The sequence below is a fragment of the Staurois parvus genome, unplaced genomic scaffold (genome assembly GCF_062004578.1).
Source record: "Staurois parvus isolate SC_StPar_1 unplaced genomic scaffold, SC_StPar_1.0 ptg000063l, whole genome shotgun sequence".
Classification (NCBI taxonomy): Eukaryota; Metazoa; Chordata; class Amphibia; order Anura; family Ranidae; genus Staurois; species Staurois parvus.
Genome location: NW_028317859.1, coordinates 1,885,533 through 1,905,856, shown reverse-complemented (window position 1 = coordinate 1,905,856; position 20,324 = coordinate 1,885,533).

Here is a 20,324-nt window from a genome sequence, read left to right as displayed (position 1 = left end):
TACACCGATGGGCTGTACTGATGAATACACTGACAGGTACACTGATGGGCTGTGCACTGACAGATCCACTGATGGGCTGTGCACTGTCAGATCCACTGATGGGCTGTGTACTGATGCGGCACTGACAGATCCACTGATGGAGATGCACTGACAGATCCACTGATGGGCTGTGTACTGATGAGCTGCATTGACAGATCCACTGATGGGCGGCACCGACAGATCCACTGATAGGCGGCACTGACAGGGACTCTTTATTAGCGGCAGTGTGGTGCACAGTAGTGAAAGGGTTTGAAAAACTCACTGTCCCTAGGTTCTCCTCCTCACATAAGATCGGTGTGTGAGAAGGAGAAGATAGTAACAGTGAGTGATCACTGTGTTTACACTTATGATCGGCTGTGACAGGTCACAGCCAATCACGTGATAAAAACCCAATTTCATTGGCTCTTTACCTCCATTGGGGAAGTGCTGTGTCCGAGGGACACAGCCTGATAGGAACTACCACGCTGCGCACCCTCAGGGGGCGCGTGGTGCAATTCACAGGACGTCATATGACACCCAGTCACAGGGAGAAGAGGACCGCCCACCCGTCAATCCGCTATAGGCAGGGTGGCAACATGTTAAGGAAGCTGTAAAGAGCACAAATGAAGAAGCACTGGAATGTAATCAGGCTGTAATAACTCACAGCTTGTGAGTCTCTCTCTTCCCTGAGACACCTGCTGATTTCCTTCTGCTGCCATTTAAGCCCCCCTCACCTGCAATATTGCATGCAATATTCTAGTTTTCTGAGATTGTGGATTTGGGGTTTTCATGAGCTGTAAGCCATAATCATCACAATTATGACAAATCACGGCTTGAACTATCTTGCTTTGCATGTAATGAGTCTATCTCATATATTAGTTTCACCTTTTAAGTTGCATTACTGAAATAAATGAACTTTTGCACAATATTCTAATTTTTAGAGTTTCACCTGTATTTCAGATAGAAGGTTCTGTGAAATGTGTGACACAACAGTGCCTACCCACAGGACATAGTGAATATGTGTCACACAATTTAGGAAAGTAAATGTTGGGATTCTTCAAAAAGTATTTTTCAAACTTTAAGATTGTTTAGATTAATAGGAGAAGGCAAAAAATAATAGAAATTCAATGTGGAAATTAATTTATGATCATTTTGACCATAGATATACTTTAATCGTAGCCTTGCAGTCACAGGCAAAGTGCTATGCGGATGCTATTTAATTAAATCTAAGGAAAAAGTCCAGTGTAAGCAGCAGCCAAGACTGAAAAACAGCCTTTCTCCACTTTTTTCCCAAAGGAACCCTTGAAGGAAAATGTTCACGTCTTGAGGAATCCCAGCTACAAATGTATTTATTTATTTATTTCATGTACTTATATAGCACCATCCATTTACACAGCACTTCTACATATATATTGTACATTCACATCAGTCCCTAATCCTCAAGGAGCTTACAATCTAAGGTCTCTAACTCACATTCATACATACATATACTAGGAATACATATACCAGCATGTCTTTGGAGTGTGGGAGGAAACCAGAGTACCCAGAGGAAACACCCACACAGGCACAGGGAGAACATGCAAACTCCAGGCAGGAGGTGCCGTGGCTGGGATTTGAACCAATGACCCTAGTACTGCCAGGCGGAAGTGCTAACCATTTAGCCACTATACTGCCCAAAAAATGATTATACATACAGCTCACAGAGCATTAGCATATTAATTATGTTTTGAGGTTTACACCCTCACATTCTATACAACAAATTTATTTTTAGTAATAATTTTACATTAAATTAATAAACATAACAAAAAAGTAATCCAGCTCGTAAAAATTGTGATGTCTTCCAATATCAGTGATCAGCATAGAAGTGCTCCAATACATTGGTGGTAAGGGGATATTGCTCCCTTGTATTGATGATCAGTGTAGATGGAAGATCAGTTTGCCTTGCTCACTGCCCAAAGGACCCCTAGAAACCTCAGAGGGTACCCTGTGGTTCCATGGAACCCTGGTTAAGAAAGGTTGCTAAAAAAGATGTATTCTCTATATGCACAAGAGAGCAAGCAGTAAACTTCAGTATTCAGTCAGCTCTGACTGCAATGATAAATAGCAGAATTATGAAAACGTATTAAGAATAGAATAGCAGGATGTAACTTTGTTAATATTTTTGTGACAGAAGATGAGCTGGACCAGAAGCAGTCAGTGTAATCAGTTCCTCAAAACAAGCAACAAGCTTGGGATGAGGAACTTGTTATGCTAACTGCTGACAAAGATCATGGTAAGGGAATTCCCATGAGACGTCTGGTGAATAGTCGTGTGCATGTGCACAGAAATACATGATCACGCACACGCACGGTGAAGATTGGCGCCAGACGGACTATTTAAAAGGTGCCTCTGCCTGTGCTGACTGGTCTTCAGCTGTTCCCTGTTTCCTGCTTGTTCCTGTGTGATTTTCTTGTTGCTGACCCGGCTTGTTCCTGACCTGACTCTGATTACTCTCCTGCTTGATACTGGTTCCTGACTTCGGCTCTGCTTCTGACTTTGGCTTGCTTATGATTTGGTACCTCGCTGTCCGCTGGCTCTGGTGTACACCCGGTGATCTACCATACCAGCTCTGCATATTATTAGTATGCCTGAATTGGAGGTTCATCAGTCTTGATGTGAGGTCGACCTCGTCATTTCAGTCTCCAATCAGGTACGTGACAGTACCAGTCAGCCAATGATGGCATCTGAAAGGGAGGCCTCTGCAATGGGGGACATCTGTCAATCAATCTCTGCCTTGTCTTACATGGTGCAGAGTTTGCAAAGAAACCTTGAGCACATGGAAAACCAACTACCAACTAAGTCAGATGTCTCAACAGCCATAGGTCCTTCTGCAGTCTCAGACATAACTACCCAGACAGAGCTCAGCATGATTCATGGAACTTCTCCTCCACCAGAACCCCGGGTTCCAATATCTGAGTTTTTCACGGGAGACCGCAGGAGGTTTCAAACCTTTCGTAACTCCTGTGAGCTATATTTTTCTCTGCTACCAAGAACCTTTGCATCACAAAGCACCAGAGTGGGATTCATTATTTCACTCCTTCAGAATGAACCCCAATCCTGAGCACACCAACTTTGTGAGCAACATGATCCGGCTCTGACTTCTACGGACTCTTTTTTTTTCTCAGCGATGTCACAACTTTACGCTGATCCCTTCCATAGTCAGATTGCGGAATCTATGCTTAGCAAGCTACAGCAAGGCCAAAGGCCTATAGAAGAATATGTCACTGAGTTCCGTATATGGAGTTCCGACACTCAATGGAACAAGTCTGCTCTCTGCCATCAGTTTCGCCTTGGTGTCTCTAACATCTTGAAAGATGAGCTTGCCCGTGTTGGGGTACCAACCAGGCTAGAGGAGCTGATAAACCTAGCCATTCAAATCGACCGACGGCTCCGGGAAAGGCTGGGCGAAAGAACTAGCAGGGGTGTCTTAATCTGCTCTGAAATAGAGACTCCTGTCCCCTCACCCACTGCTGTTGCATCAGACATACTCTCAAGCAAAAGGGGGCTTCGTAATTCTCCTCGTAGGAGCTTTATGAGACCACCATTATCCTCTGCTGAACAACTTCGATGACAAGACTCCAATCTCTGCCTCTACTGTGGTGATGCGGGTCACTATGTACTGACATGTCCAGTGAGACCTCCTAAGTCCTCTCCTAGCTGGTTCCATATGATGCACCCACAAAGAACGAGTCAAACGCACCTCTCCTTCCTTCTTCACTTGCAACTTGCTGGAAGAACTATTTCTGTTTTAGCAATTATAGACTCTGGTGCCTGTAGCTGTTTCATGGATTCTACCTTTGTTCATCAATACAATATCCTTCTGTACCAAGAAACAAAGATTTTCGGTCCATCTGGCTGATGGCTCTGGTATCAGTTCTGGCCCAGTGACGCAAGAGACTATGCCAATCTTCTGCCACTCATCCTCAAGACATCAGGAACTTCTACGTCTGGATGTCATAACCTCACCAATGTTTCCGGTCATCCTCAGCATCCCCTGGCTAAGGGCGGACAACCCATCCATTAACTGACTTTCCGGGGAAATCCTCTTTTCTTCCGAATACTGTCAGAACCATTGCATTCCAAAGGAACCATGCACAGTGACTCCTCTTCTTAGCATCCTTCCTGATTCAGAGATGATGAAACTTGTCCCTGCTGTCTACCATGATTACTGGATGTATTCAACAAAGAGTCCCAATGCTCTTCCCCCGCACCGGCCCTACGATTGTCCTATTGAATTCTTACACCGTGCTGAGATCCCTTTTGGGCAAATTTACCCTCTCTCCGAATTGGAACTAGAGGTCCTCTGGAATTACATAGATGAAAGCCTGGAAAAAGGGTTTATTTGGCCCTCTACATCACCAGCGGGAGCTGGCATCTTCTTTGTCGAAAAGAAAGATCATACTCTTTGACCATGTGTGGACTATCGTGATCTAAATAAGATAACAGTCAAGAACCGTTATTCTCTTCCTCTGATTCCTGAATTGTTCCAAAGGATGTGAGGGGCATGTGTCTTTTCAAAACTAGATCTGAGAGGTGCATACAATTTGGTCAGAATTCGTGAAGGGGATGAATGGAAGATGGCCTTTCGAACGCGCTTTGGGCACGTCGAATACCTGGTTATGCCATTTGGCCTTTGTAATGCCCCAGCAACATTCCAACATTTCGTTAATTATATATTCCGGGACTATCTTGATTTATTTATCATTGTTTATTTGGATGACATCCTAGTCTTCTCAAGCTCAATAGAACAACACCGGGACCATGTGAAGAAGATACTGGTTCTTGACTTCTGCTCTGCTCCTGACTTTGGCTTGCTTATGATTTGGTACCTCGCTGTCTGCCCGTTGATGACCCTGGCTATTCCTTTGACACTGCTCCTGTCTCCCATCCCTGCTTCCTGCCTTGCTCTGGTGCACACCCGGGGATCTACCATACCAGCTCTGCACATTACTACTGTGCCTGAATTGGAGGTTCATCAGTCTTCCAATGTCTCCAACTGCAAGAGCTGCAAATAACATCTGCTGGCGCTCTTGTCCCCCTGGTCCCTAGCCACCCTCTATTCCACTTCCAGTGGAGTCAGGGCTAGTGAGGTCGACCTCATCATTTCAGTCTCCAATCAAGTACGTGACACTCATCTTCTGTCACAAAAATTTTACCAAAGTTACATCCTGCTATTTAAGGCTTGGTTCACACTACTGCGACCTGACGTTTGTGCAACATATGGTGCAACTTTGCCAGCAAACTTTCTGGTGATTTGATGTGTGACTTAATGCACCTTGAGAATTACTTTGATGCATCTTGATGCGTGACTTTTATGTCATGCAACTTTGGGTAATTTTCCTGTAATGATGGATCCAAATCACATCAATATAGATGAGGAATCGACTTTGAGGCGACTTCCATTAAAGCACAAGTCAGATAGACATTGCCTTGAAGTAGTACAGGAACCTTTTCTAAAGTCGGAGCGACTTCAATAGTGCTAATTAAGACAGTTACCACAAGATTTCATATGTCATGTGATTTGAGGTCGCACAAATTGGATCCCATGTTGTGGCACTGAGCCTTATTCTTGATACTTTTTGATACTTCTGCTATTTATCATTGCCTAAAGTGCTGACCGAATACTAAATATTGTGATCAATTAGAACAAGAGAGTACAAATTTGGTAGTGGTAATAATGGGCATGCCTTGTGACTTTGTAAGGGAGACAATGGCGTTGACTTGCTAAAACTGGAGAGTGCAAAATCTAGTGCAGCTTTGTATAGAAACCGATCAGCTTCCAGGTTTTATTGCCAAAGCTTAACTGAACAAGCTGGAGTTAGAAGCCGATTGGCTATCATGCACAGATGCACCAGATTTTGTACTCTCCAGTTTTAGTAAATCAACCCCAGTGTTTCTAGAGTCTCTGTAGATAGTGGTGAAGTATTCTTTTCTGGTAGTTGGGGAAATAGGAATACTGTAGTCCAGGATTTAAGGGTTCCTTCAACAATGAGCAATTTCTGCCTCTAAAATAAGATCCCACTCACACCATTCATCATTTTAGCTCTCTGTAAGAAGGGAATTCTTCCCAATTACTGTACTAATGTATCACATGCTGTAAATATACTACTAATTTTAGCAGGGGTTCCCTGAGATTGGAAAGTTATATAACCTATATATTTTCCCCTTCCCAACTTTGAGAGCAATATACAATCTATACGCAATATTTACCTGTCTCAACAAATGAAAATTCCACATTTTCATTTGGTGAGACAGGAAAGTTATCTCAAGGGTTCCACTGTGTTGAAAAGGTTGAGAAAGGCCGCTCTAGTCAAGAATTGAGAAGTTTGGTTCACTCTTATGCTTGTTGATTAATAAACATAATAGTATTAATAAACTTCTAAAAGAAGGAAAATAGAAGGAAATAGATCTTGATGTTCTCTTCTATAGCTTCAGCCCAGTTTTGTCAATTTTTCCTGGATACTGTAGGGTAACTTTACTGCGAGTGGGTTCACACCATATCCAATGTCTGAAGCTGCAAAGAATCTGAGGCAAAGTAGATATCGGTGTTCAAATGAAATTAAAAAAAAAAATGCCAATAGTGTTTACTAACAAACCTATGGACTGTACCACAGGGAATCATACATAATGTAAAATGCTAAGTTGCAAATAAGTGAACTAGTGTATCAGAAAGTAGCAATAAATAGACCCAATATTGTGCAGCTGAAAGTAAAATTGTCGTATAGCAGAAATACTGCTACAGGGTGGCACGGGTGCACAAAACCGTGTGTGTGTATATATATATATATATATATATATATATGACTTAGCATATCCGGGTAGGAGGCGAGCGTGAGCTTTGCCATTGGTGGCCTCACCTATTGATCACTGAGTCCACGCAGGTGATTCCCCACTGTCACCCGGCAATTGCTGTGTATCACCAACGAGGGAGAGACCTGTATGTAAACAATACAGATCTCTCCCCTGTCAGCTCCTGCACACTGCTTTGTATGGCTCTGCAATAGCTCTGCAGTAAAACACAACACAGCACACAGTTAAACCTTTGATCACCCCAGATGTTAACCCTTACCTGCCCAGTGTAATTAGTACAGTGTCAGTGCTTTTTATTAGCACTGATCACTGTATTTGTGTCACTGGGGATGTCAGTGACAGTCAGTTCCCCCCAATGCCAGAATGCCCGCCGCAGTCCCGCTATAAGTCACTGATCACCACCATTACTAGTATAAAAAAAAAATCCAAGTATCTATATTGCCATTTGTAGACGCTATAATTTAAAGTAAACCAATTAATTTACATGTATTGGGATTTTTTTTTAGCAAAGACATATAGCACAATACATTTGGCCAAAAGTTATGACAAAATTTGATTTTTAACATTTTTAACATTTTTTTACTGGACATGTTTAACCTCCTTGGCGGTATTCCCGAGTGTAGCTCGGGGTAACATTTCAGTACCAAAAGCGGTAACCCCGAGCTACACTCGGGAATACCATGCGGCGCTGCTCCGGCATGTGTTCTTCACTTACCTTACCCTGCGCTCCCACGATGTGTCCCCTGCAGCGTCCCCGGCCATCTCCTCCGGCCGATGCCGGCATCCGGCTTCTGTGTCCTGTCCCTGTGACGTCGGGACGTACGGGCGACTGAGCTCAGCAATGTGCGAACTTGGCGCTATATTTCACATTTCAGTGTTTTTGGTTTGATTATATTATTGAATTAAATTTTTTATTATTTTTATATTATTTTTATGATTATTTATTAAATTATAATTTATGATTTTGTGTTTCAAATTTTATCATACCCGGGATGTTTACTAGACTCTTGTTCGGACAGATTTCAGTGAGTTTTTCCTAAAAATTACAGCCTACAATAAAAAAAATACATATTTCCATGCAAAAAAATGGTACCGCTTTCAGCACCAAAAATCTGAAATAATCATACCGCCAGGGAGGTTAATAGCAAAAAGTCAAAAATAGTTTTTTTTCTCAAAATTGTCGTTTTTTTTTTTTATGGCACAAAAAATAAAAACCGCAGAGGTGATCAAATACCACTGAAACAAAGCTCTATTTGTTGGAAATAAATAAATAAATTTCATTCAGGTGCAGCGTGACTGCGTAATTGTCAATTAAAGTAATGCAGCACTGTATCACAAAAAATGGCCTGGTCAGAAAGGGGGATAAATCTTCTGGAGGGCAAGTGGTTAAAAACATAAATAAAATGGCAGAAACAAAACACGGAAGCAAAAACAAGACCTGAAGGTGTTGCTGGTGCTGTACAGTGAATGCGTCCTGTGAACCAGATTTGGCAGCACAGGAGGAATGTTGAGAATAGTGATCCAAATTACATTGTCTCATGCCATTTTACCTTATGTCACAATCTTTGCTTGAAGTACTCACAATTCAATCTATACCTCCTAATCTTTCCACAGGTATAAACATCAAGAAACTATGCTCACAAGAAATCAAGCTGGAGAGTAAAAAAAACCCCCCAAAAACCAGAGGGCCTTAATGAAGAACTAGAAGTTCTCAACATTCTTTAATTCAAGACATACCTTATAGTTCTGACCTCCAATGCCCCTTTCCTCCGTCTCAGATTTCAATAGCCAGCTGTTTCATCATTCATAAGTCCTATGCTCTATGTGTGAACATCCACATAATAAGGTCAAACATAATAATACACTTAGATGGTGATAACATCAAATCCTCAGTGTCCCACTTAAAGTGAATGCAAAAAGCACAGTCAAAAAAGTATCCTTCTTCCACTCTAGAAGAAAACACCACTATGCTTCCAGTGATCACCAATCCTTCACCAATCTCGTTGGAAGCCACCAAATCAAGTTGCCTGTCGTGTTTCAGATAGACAATGTAAGCATTGAACAGTATCCAACAGATTTTACTTCCAAGTTACCAGGAACCCTTTCCTCCTCCAAAACTCATCTTACACAAGGTAAGTATTACATGTGTAGCAATCCAACCTTAGGGGTTGTTGATGAATTGTGTTCCCCTATAGTCCTGCACAGCCAGGCAATCTGCATTCTCTACACAAACTTGCATTCTGAGTTAGAAATCAGTCTTTGAGCTTTTGTTTTGTATTTTATTGAGGGGCTTTAACTGGTATAGGGGAAATACTTTTCAGTGAAGCTTAGTCTTCACACACATCAGAGATCTTACACGGAGAAGTTGCATACCTGTCCGGAGTGTGGGAAATTTTATACCAGTGATAACACAAGAGGGAGCAGCCATACCCTTGTTCAGAGTGCGGGAAATGTTTTTCACAGAAGTCCAGCCTGCATATATATCAGAGACCTCACATGAGGAAGATGCTATATCCCTGTTTTAAGTGGGGGAAATGTTTTCTCAGATAAGTCTAGACTTTACATATATCAGAGATCTTACACAGGTGAAAAGCCATATATCGGCCCTGAGTGTGGGAAATACTTTTCATACACATCAGAGATCTTACACGGAGGAGAAGTTGTATACCTGTTTGGAGTGCGGGAAATGTTTTTCAGAGAAGCCCTTTTCTTCATATATGACAGAGATCTCATATGGGGGAAAAGCCACATTTGGGACAAGAGGGTGAGTGAGAGCGGCAAAAGTACTGAGATTAATATATTGCATGGGAACTGAACTGTATGTATTCAACTATATGTTGAAAATGAGGAGGGGTTCACCCAGGGGGTCTTAGAGGAAAATCAGAAGGACAATGTAAAACAGATAAAGATCTAGAAGAGGACCCGGGTAGATTCTGGGAGTGGGGAGGAGAGAAAAAGGAAGAAAAGAACTGAGAGGGGGACACCCATGGAAGACAACAAATTTTGATATCAAATCAAAAATAGACCTCCCCCCCCCCCCAAAACCAGAACCGTGGAAAATTGAAATAGTCCCTGACAGCATGAAAAACAAAGTATCAAAGGGAGGAGGGCATAAGGCTTCCCAAACAGGGTCAATTAAAAAATATATACTCTCACAGGAGAAACAGATTCCAGAGAGACAACAGGGAATAAGTGTAAGAGGTGAGAGGAAAAACGGCGGGGAATGTTCCAGACTATCCCTGGGAATAGCTAACAGTAGTCAACATATGGAAGAAAAAGTGGATATGGTTAAAGTAGAAGAACAAGAGGAGAGCTCACAGATGCCTACTAAAGCAGAAATAGCAGAAATGTTTAAAAGACTTGAAAGATCCCTAAAACAGGAACTGGTGAAATTACACAAAGACCTGGGGCAAATATTATCGAGGGTGGGGGAGACGGAAGAAAAACTAGATAAACATGCCCAAATTATACAGAAATTAGAAAAACAGGCGATGGAAATGAGAAAAGAACAAAGAAATCTGTTATATAAATTGGAAGATCAGGAGAATAGGGATAGGAGATGCAATCTAAGGATACAAGGCTTTCCAGAGATCTCCCAAGGAGAAGATTTGACGGGAATAATACAGAGAATGCTGAATACTATAATGGATAGAACTATAACAGAGCCTCTCAAAATGGAGGGAGTATATGGAATAGGAAAATACATACAAGAAGATAGAAAGGAAAAGCCAAGAGATGTAATAGTACAATTCCATAATTTTCGGGATAGGGAAGAGCTTTGGAAGAAGATAAAAGGAAGAGCAATAATAAAATATAGAGAAATAAATAAACAGATCTTTGCTGATTTAGCAGCGGAAACATTAATAAGAAGGAGAACTTTAAAACCGTTATTGGAACAGATGAGAAAACAGAATGTTCGATATAGCTGGGGGTTTCCAGCGTGTTTGATCGGATGGAGAAATGGACGTTCAGCAAGACTAAGATTCCCCGAAGATCTGAGAGACTTTTGTGAGAGACTTGATACACAGAAAATAAATATCCCTGGTTGGGAGGAAGAAGAAGGAGAAATGTGGGCTATGGAAAATGAGGGGAGGCAGGTAGCTCTAAGGAGAAATAGAGAGTACGAATAGTAAAGAGGAATAAGATGGGAGGGGGGTTCTCTTTTTTTTTCTTTCTCTCCCTCCATTGCTGCCTCTCTCTTATGATCTTTGAGGTTTACTAGAGTATGGTAGGACACGGAGGTTGAGTCACGCTTATTGGGGAAAAGTTCATGGTCAGAGCTTCACCTTAAAAGCTGAATCAAAGGTGGGGTTAGGACCACAAATGATTCATAGGCAAAATGTACGCCTAAAGGGAGATGCGGGTGGGAAGAGGGGGTGGGGGGAGGGGAGGGAGAGGAGTAGGAGGGAGGGAGGACGGGAGGGTATGGGGTGGGGATAGGTAGTTTAAGACTCTGCGAAATAGTGGGAGAAACATCAGTCTGGAGAAATCCTAGAGATCAAAGGGGAAGATGTGGAGGAAAGAAGAAGAGAGAAGAGATGGGGAAGATAGAGGTGTGGAGAGGAAAAGAATGGAAGAGATTCATTTTGTGACTTATAATATTAAAGGGTTAAATAGCCCTGAGAAGAGATTTGGTATTTTTAAAGAAATTCAACATATATTTTCTTCAGTGGTTTTTTTTACAGGGCACACTTTTGGTGCAAGAATCAAATGTGAAATTAAATTCCAGATATTATCCAATGTGGTTTTATGCAGATTCCCCAATTAAACGTGCCAAGGGAGTGGCAATAGGTTTTGCGAAAAATATAAGGTTTAAGCTGGAAGACAGATTGGTAGATTCGGAAGGGAGATTTCTGTTTCTGAAGTAAAAATTACAGGAAATAGACTGTACATTAGCAAATATTTATTGCCCGAATAAGAAATCGGAGGTATTCCTAAAAAATACTATGAGGAAGTTAATGGATTTCAAAAAAGGCAATTTAATTGTGGCAGGTGATTTCAACCTCTGCATGGATCCCCAGATGGATATGACTTCCTTTGTGCAGAGAGATGGTAGTAGGTCTCTGAAATCCTTGAAAAAAATGATATACCAATGTCAACTTGTAGATATATGGAGAATTAAACACATGAAGGACAGAGAATATACATTTTATTCTCATGCACATGAGATGTATTCAAGATTGGATTATATATTGCTGGACCATTGACTTATCGAGTCTCTGGTCAAAGTAAAAATAGAAGTGATGTCAATATCGGACCATGCCCCTGTCACAATGCAATTATTATGGGGAAATGAGCAGATCGGGGGGAAATTGTGGAGGTTAAATGAGACACTTCTCCAGGATTCAGAGGTGGATCAAAGCAGTAAAAAAGAAATAGAGCAATTTTTTGAGGAAAATGATTCTGGGGAAGTGTCTGTAGCAACCGTGTGGGAGGCTCATAAGGCCTATATTAGAGGAATCCTGATAGTGATTGGAGCAAAAAAGAAGAGGGCAAGAAGAGAAAAAATAAACATGCTTCTTAGTGAACTGTGTGAGTTAGAGCAGATGCATAAACATAAAGTAACAAAAGAAATTATGCAGAGGGTAATAAATAAAAGAGAAGAATTAAATAAATTTCTGTAAGAAGATAAGAGAAGAGTGTTCAATAAAATGATAAGTGAGAGATACAGATGGGGAGATAGGCCAGGAAAGTATTTAATGAGGGCTCAGAGAAAAAAGAAATCTAGGAACTATATAGAGAAAATAAGAGACCACAAAGGAGAATTAATGTATTCAACTAAAGATATAGTGTTTAAAGAATATTATATTAAGCTATATAATATTATCCCCCACAGCTCCATAAGTAAAGATGAAGTAGGAAAAATAGAAAAAAGACAGACATACTTAAAAAGGCAGGATTACCAAAATGAAGTGAGGAGCAATTAAAATCCCTAGAGTCAGCAATAACGCAGGAGGAAATACACTTAGCATTAAACAGCACTATAGCTGGGAAAAGTCCAGGACCTGATGAATTATAAAAAATATAATAATTCTTTATATAAAAAATATAAAGAATTATTAGTACCTAAACTGAGGATATGTATGAATGTATTGGGAGGAGAGATGGAAATGAGGAGGGAATCTCTACAAGCCCATGTAGTTCTCATACATAAGGAAGGTAAAGATGATACTCACTGTTCAAGTTACAGACCGATTTCCTTATTAAACACAGATACCAAACTATATGCAAAAGTTCTGGCAAACAGGTTGAAAGACCTAATGTCGGAATGGATACATATAGACCAAGTAGGCTTTGTCCCAGGGATAGAGGGTAGAGATAACAGACTGAGATCTCTGTTTTTCATATGAAAAAGTAGGAAAGAGAAAATCCCTGCGGTTGTACTCTCTATTGATGCTGAAAAGGCATTTGATAGAGTACATTGGGGATATATGTTGGATACATTGGAAGTATTGGGGATGGGACCTAGAATGAGAGAGTGGATAAGGAAATTATATAGTCAACCCTCTGCAGCAATCATGGTTAATTGGGAATTGTCAGAGTATTTTGGGTTGCAGAACGGAACTAGACAGGGATGAGTAATAATATAGATATAAAAGGAATTTGGATAGGAGATATGGAGCATAAGGTGGCAGCTTATGCAGATGACATGCTGTTCTTGTGGGAAGCCCAAGGATAACATTGGCAAATTTAATGAAATCACTGACGAATATGGGGAGATGTAAAATTTAAGAATTAACCCAACAAAAACAGAAATTTTAAACATAAATCTTCCAAATAGAGAGAAAAATAGGTTACAGGAGGAATTTCCCTTTGTTTGGAGAGAAAAGAATTGAAATATCTAGGGACAGAATTAACTGTATCCTCCAAGAACTTGTATAAATTGAATTATATCCCATTGTTAAATGAGATCAGGGATGAACTAGGGAAATTAGAAGGGGGAACCCTGTCATGGAGAGGTCGTATAAATTTGATAGAAAATGGTGATTGTTCCAAAATATTATATAAATTTCAAATGATACCAATTAAACTACCAGAGGTATACATTTGATCAATTAAAAAAATGTTAAGATTTATTTAGAGGAATAAAAAAACGAGAATAAGCCAGGAAACTCTATGTAGAAATAAAGAGAAAGGAGGATTGGGAGTCCCAGATTTAAAAAGATATTATAATTCGGTAATAATGGCGAGAATTTTTGACTGGACATATAATGCAGAGGGGAAAAGCTGGGTTAAAATATGCTAAGTAATACTAAATTAAGTGGAATTGTATGGTTACCTCCACAATACAGAGGATTAGCAGACAGTACAAGTTTGTTCACATTTAATGTTTTAAGAGTTTGGGATGTTTTACACAAACAGATGGGATGGGAATTTAATTCATTGTTAATGCCATTAAAGTCCACAGAGTTTTTCCCCCCGGGTAAAGAAGTTATCACAGGGAAGTGGATTAAGAAGGAAGATGCACAATTAAGAGATACAGTTGTGTCCAAAATTATTCAACCCCCAATGCTGTAAAGGGGTTTAGGGACTATAGTGTACATTTGGAATTGTATTCAGAATCAAATCCTACAAGGACGTTGTAACTACCCAAATGCAACTAAAATGACATCAATTGTTTATGTAATACAGTAGTAAATGGTTCTTATGTGGTTTCTTCATTGCCACAATTATTCAACCCCTTAAAGACTACCACTCTGAAGAACAGAGGTTCATACAGGTGCTTTCCATCAGGTATTGAAAACACCTGTGGATGTCACCGAGCAGCAATCAAGCATAATAAGCACCAATTAGGCAGCTTTAAAATGACTGTGATACTCAGCTCCTTCTAGACATTTACTGGTGTGGTTACAAACATGGTGAAGGCAAGAGAATGGTCCAGGAAGACAAGAGAAGAGGTGATTTCTCTTCACAGGAAGGGCAATGGCTATAAGAAGATTGCAAAGATGTTAAACATACCAAGAGACACCTTAGGAAGCATCATTCGCAAATTCAAGGCAAAGGGCACTGTTGAAACGCTACCTGGTCGTGGCAGAAAGAAGATGCTGACTTCGACTGCTGTGCGCTACCTGAAGCGTAGAGTGGAGAGAAGTCCCCGTGTGACTGCTGAGGAACTGAGAAAAGATTTGTCAGATGTGGGTACAGAAGTTTCAGCCCAGACAATAAGACGCACACTGCGTAATGAAGGCCTCCGTGCCAGAACTCCCAGGCGTACCCCCTTGCTGTCTCCAAAGAATAAGAAGAGTCGACTGCAGTATGCCAAAAGCCATGTGGACAAACCACAAAAGTTGTGGGATAGTGTTCTGTGGACTGATGAAACAAAATTAGAACTGTTTGGGCCCATGGATCAACGCTATGTTTGGAGGAGGAAGAACAAGGCCTATGATGAAAAGAACACCTTGCCTACTGTGAAGCATGGTGGAGGGTCAATCATGCTTTGGGGCTGTTTTGCTTCTGCAGGTACAGGGAAGCTTCAGCGTGTGCAAGGTACCATGAATTCTCTTCAGTACCAGGAGATATTGGATGGAAACGTGATGCAGTCCGTCACACACCTGAGGCTTGGGAGACGTTGGACCTTTCAACAGGACAATGATCCCAAGCATACCTCCAAGTCCACTAGAGCATGGTTGCAGAGGAAAGGCTGGAACATTTTGGAGTGGCCATCGCAGTCACCAGACTTAAATCCGATTGAGAACCTCTGGTGGGACTTAAAGAAAGCAGTTGCAGTGCGCAAGCCTAAGAATGTGACTGAACTGGAGGCCTTTGCCCATGAAGAATGGGCGAAGATACCCGTAGATCGCTGCAAGACACTTGTGTCAAGCTATGCTTCACGTTTAAAAGCTGTTATAACTGTAAAAGGATGCTGTACTAAGTACTAAGATTGAATGTCACTTGGGGGTTGAATAAAACTGATAATGCTGTGAGCACAGAAAAGACATTTGTGGTTATTTCATTATAACTGTTATGTTATATTTGTCTGACCTACAAGTGCCTCTTTAATGTAAATGTAAGCAAGATGACTGAATGATCAAAAGCAATGTCAAACTGGCCAAAACACTCAATTTCAGTGGGGGTTGAATAATTTTGGACACAACTGTATAATGGTGGGAGAGGAAATAGGATCACTTAAGGAATTGGAAAAAAAAGGATTACTCTTCCATGTGCGTCTTGCTGTGAAGGCCAGTTATAGACTGGGGCAATGGCCATTTTTGTACTGTAGACAGCAGTGGCCAGATCAGGGCAGGATAGGGGAGAGATTCTGTCATAGAGGCGGTCAGTTGCGGAGTGGAAAAGAGAAGGGTTTAAGTTGTGAAGGTTTCTGCGGGTAATTGTTTGCTGCTTGGAGGGATAAGTGTTTGAAAATGAGGACACTGTAAAGGAGAAGAGATTGTGATCAGAGAGAGGAAGGGGGGTGTTTATGAGGTTGTAGGGCATGCACAAATTGGAGAAAACAAGGTCTAATGTATTTCCATCAGAGCTAGTGGAGGACTGTGTCCATTGTGTTAAGGCAAAATATGAGGTTAGGTTGAAGAGTTGGGATGTAGTCGGGTTGTTCACATTAATGTGGATGTTAAAATCTCCAAGAATGATAGTGGGTATTTCAGAGGAGAGAACGTAGGGTAGCCAAGCAGAGAAGTCATCAAGAAAACGCGACACCAGTCCAGGAGGCCGGTAGATCACTGCAATCCTCAGAGAAATAGGAGAAAACAGACGAATGCAGTGAGTCTCGAAAGAAGAGAAGGATAGAGAAGGAGGGTTAGGGAGGAATTGAAAGGTGCTCAGTGGGGATAGAATCAAACCAACTCCAGCTCCTTTCCGACCACTGGATCTGGGTGAGTGGGTCCAGAGAAGGCCTCCATAGGAAAGTGCTGTGGGAGAAGCAGAATCTGATGCTTGAAGCCACTTTTCTGTAATTGCTAGTAGGTTAAGGGAGTGGGAGACAAAAAGGTAATGGACAGAGGTGAGCATATTACAGACAGAGCAGGCATTGCAGAGTGCACATGAAAAAGGTAGGGTGGTTTTTAGGAGCATGGGGATTGAGATTAAGTTGAGTTGATTGCAGCTATTCTTGGAGGAAGGAGGGTGCCTAGTGTGGGCGTGAGATACTGGAAGACCAGGGTTTGTGGAGATATCCCCAGAGGTTAGGAGAAGGAGAGTGAGGAAAGTAAGATGGCAGCGGGGTGTATATGAGTGCACATGCCTTCCTGTCCTGGTGTTTGGGTCAGCAGGTGAGTAAAGTATTATCAGGAGGTGATGAGAGCAGTAGTAGGGAGATGGTAGAAGTGAGGGTGATATGTATAAGCTTTGGAGTGGAGCAGAGGGGTAAAGAAAGGAAGTTTTGAGAGCAGAGGATAGTAATATGAATAGGAGGCGTAGAGGGGGCATTTTAAAAGATAGATGTTCTTTGCTGTATCTTCCTGCTGCTTGAGTTATCCTGCTTTAGTTAAACTGCTGTGTTCAACTGCTGTTTTGCACTCCAGCAGAAAATGCACTGCTGTGTTCAACTGCTGTTTTGCACTCCAGCAGAAAATGCACTCACACACGACAATGCCCCCCGTCTGCGACTGTACCCCCCTTCTGTGACCTCCCCCATAAGCTGGTCTAAATTTATAGGGAGATCATCACATGAGCAACTCATCTTTGCCCAAATTAGGAGCTGATAAGGATCACATGAATTTGGGGGGAGGTTGGTCAAAACCAGACCAGACAGACACAGGCCAAAGTCATAAAATATGATTGATTCTCTGATCATAGAAAGGCAAAGGAGGTGAGAATCAATCACCACAAACAGACAAAAAGATATAGGACTAATTATCCTGAGTTTTGCAGAAAGTCAGCGCATAGCAGGGAGACAGTTATTGAATGCAGAAGATGACATTTTAGTGTTTTGAAGTGTAATCCAGGGAATATCCGATTGCCTCTCGGGGGATCAGGAAGGAATTGTTTTCCCTGCAGCAGCAAATTTGATCATGCTTAGCTGGGGTATTTTATGCCTTCCTCTGGATCAACTGTGGGTATAGGATCATAACTTTTTTTTTTAGTGGCTGAACTGGATGGACTTTTGTCTTTTTTTCCAGCCAGACTAACTATGTAACTATGTAATGTAATGCCCTCTAGTTTAAGATTGTTTTTTTTGTGTGTGCATAATTAAAGGCTTGCTAGAAGCCTGGGTATGAGTCAACCTGGGACTGAGTCAGTGAGGTTACTTAAGTTTAAGGCTGGAGGACCCTACATGTTAATTATCTGATACCTCCCCCTGCTCTAGAAACTTGGAGAAGTTTCTAGAAGCCAGTAGGTGGGGGTGAAGAGGGCTGAACTGCATACTTAGGGGAATCCGCCAATCCCCAGGCAGAAGGCCTAGCATGGTGGCTAGGTTAACCCTTAAATATGAGACAGCCTGGTCAGTTGAGGAGTAGGGTGGAAGATGGAGTGAGGACATGCTGCTGGTGTGGAGCCTGAGAGGGGGACCCAGATGAGGAGGGTCTGCCTACAGGCTGGAAGATGGAAAGAAGGATCTCCACTGTCCCACAATCTACAGGAGAGAGACAACCTTTCAGCAAGGAAGGAGCCAGCCCAGCGTAAGGCCTGAAAGCAGCTTCAGCCTTTAAAGCTACAAGAACAAGGCAGTGTGAGTACTTCTACACTGCCTGGGGAGAAAGCGGTCAGATGAAATACCCAACTAGTTTTCCCTGGGACTACATTACTTGTGTGTCTCAGAATCCCTTGCCCTGGGATACTCTCAAGACAGCCAGGTGGATGAGGAGATTTTCATCTGGGGTCTTAGGAGGTTCATTTAGGGAGCTAAGTGTTCCTTGTGAAGACTCTATGCTGATTCTTCAGAAGATAAGAGCCACTCCTGAAGGAGTAGATAGTCTAGGATCTGTTCTTTTGTGATTTTGTTGGATTTTTGTGCCTAGGAATTTGTCCTCCAAGTTGTTAACCCCTAATAGAACAACAAAAACCAAGGTCATGGACTGTTTACTGACTGTGGATGAAAGTGTGGAAAATGCATGTTGCCTGGCTGTGCAAAGCTTAGGGGGACCCAAAAACTCAGTGGTCCTCAATAGGGTAAGGCTACAGTAAGAAGACAAACACTTTTGTGAGCACTATCTCTGCAGTGATAAAGTTAAACTAACTGCATAATACGGAGAAACAGGAAGTGTCTAACTAAAGACTGTACTATATGACAGCAAACAGGTGGAAGGAATAGGGATCATCCACAGAATATACTTCAAACACATTTAAAATTCTATATCATGTTAATAGTCTGAGAAATATGATCCACGTTGTTTAGTGAAATACACATACCTTGTTTAAAAAAATTAGCTCAATTTAATTAATGAACCAGTCCTGTGTTTATAGCCCTAGAAAAGAAACATTTTACTGAGAATATGCTCATTTGGAAAGTAACCACTTCTGGACTGGTCAGTCTGTATCTGGCACACCAAATGTTCTAAAATGTCAGTGGGTGCTCAGGTTTTTGAGAATGATAGCTGTTGTATATTTCTGTGAGCTGTTATATCATTTTCCATGCCTTATCAGACCCTTTAGCAAATTTAAATGCTTCACTGTTTGGCTCCTAACACTGGAATGAATATAGCAATGCTAACTAAAACACTATTGATCAGCCGGGCTCCAAAAGGTAAGTCTATGTGCAGGGCTTTTTAATCTGACAAAATTATGTTCACATAAAAAGTGTTGCTAGTGCTTTTACTGTAAATGATGAGTTTTTGCTTAAGCAAAAAATAAGGAAGCGGCCACTGATTATAGCAGCAAATTTGTACAGGAAGCATTATCTATGAACGCAGTATATTTCAGCTCACCACACAGTTAAAACAACAGGGGATTTGCTTTCACATCAAAATCTTTCTTCAGTTCTATGTACACTATATTGCCATAGGTATTGTGACTCCTGCCTTTACACATACATGGACTTCAATGGCATCCCATTCTTAGTCTGTAGGGTTGTATATTGAGTTGGCTCACCCTTTGCTGCTATACCTTTGCTGCTATAACAGCTTCAACCCTTCTGGGAAGGCTGTCCACAAGGTTTAGGAGTGTGTCTATGGGAATGTTTGACCATTCTTTCAGAAAAGCATTTGTGAGGTCAGGCACTGATATCAGACAAGAAGACCTGACTTGCAGTCTCTGCTTTAATTCATCCCAGAGGTGTTCTGTCTGGTTGAGGTCAGGACTCTGTGCAGGCCAGTCAAGTTCTTCCACTCCAAACTCGCTCATCCTTGTCTTTATGGACCTTGCTTTGTGCACTGGTGTGCATTCATGTTGGAACAGGAAGGGGCCATCCCCAAACTGTTCCCACAAAGTTGGGTCATGAAACTGTCCAAAATGTCTTGGTATGCTGATGCCTTAAGAGTTCCCTTCACTGGAACTAAGGGGCCAAGCCCAACCCCTGAAAAGCAACCCGAAACCATAATTCCCCCTCCACCAAACTTTAC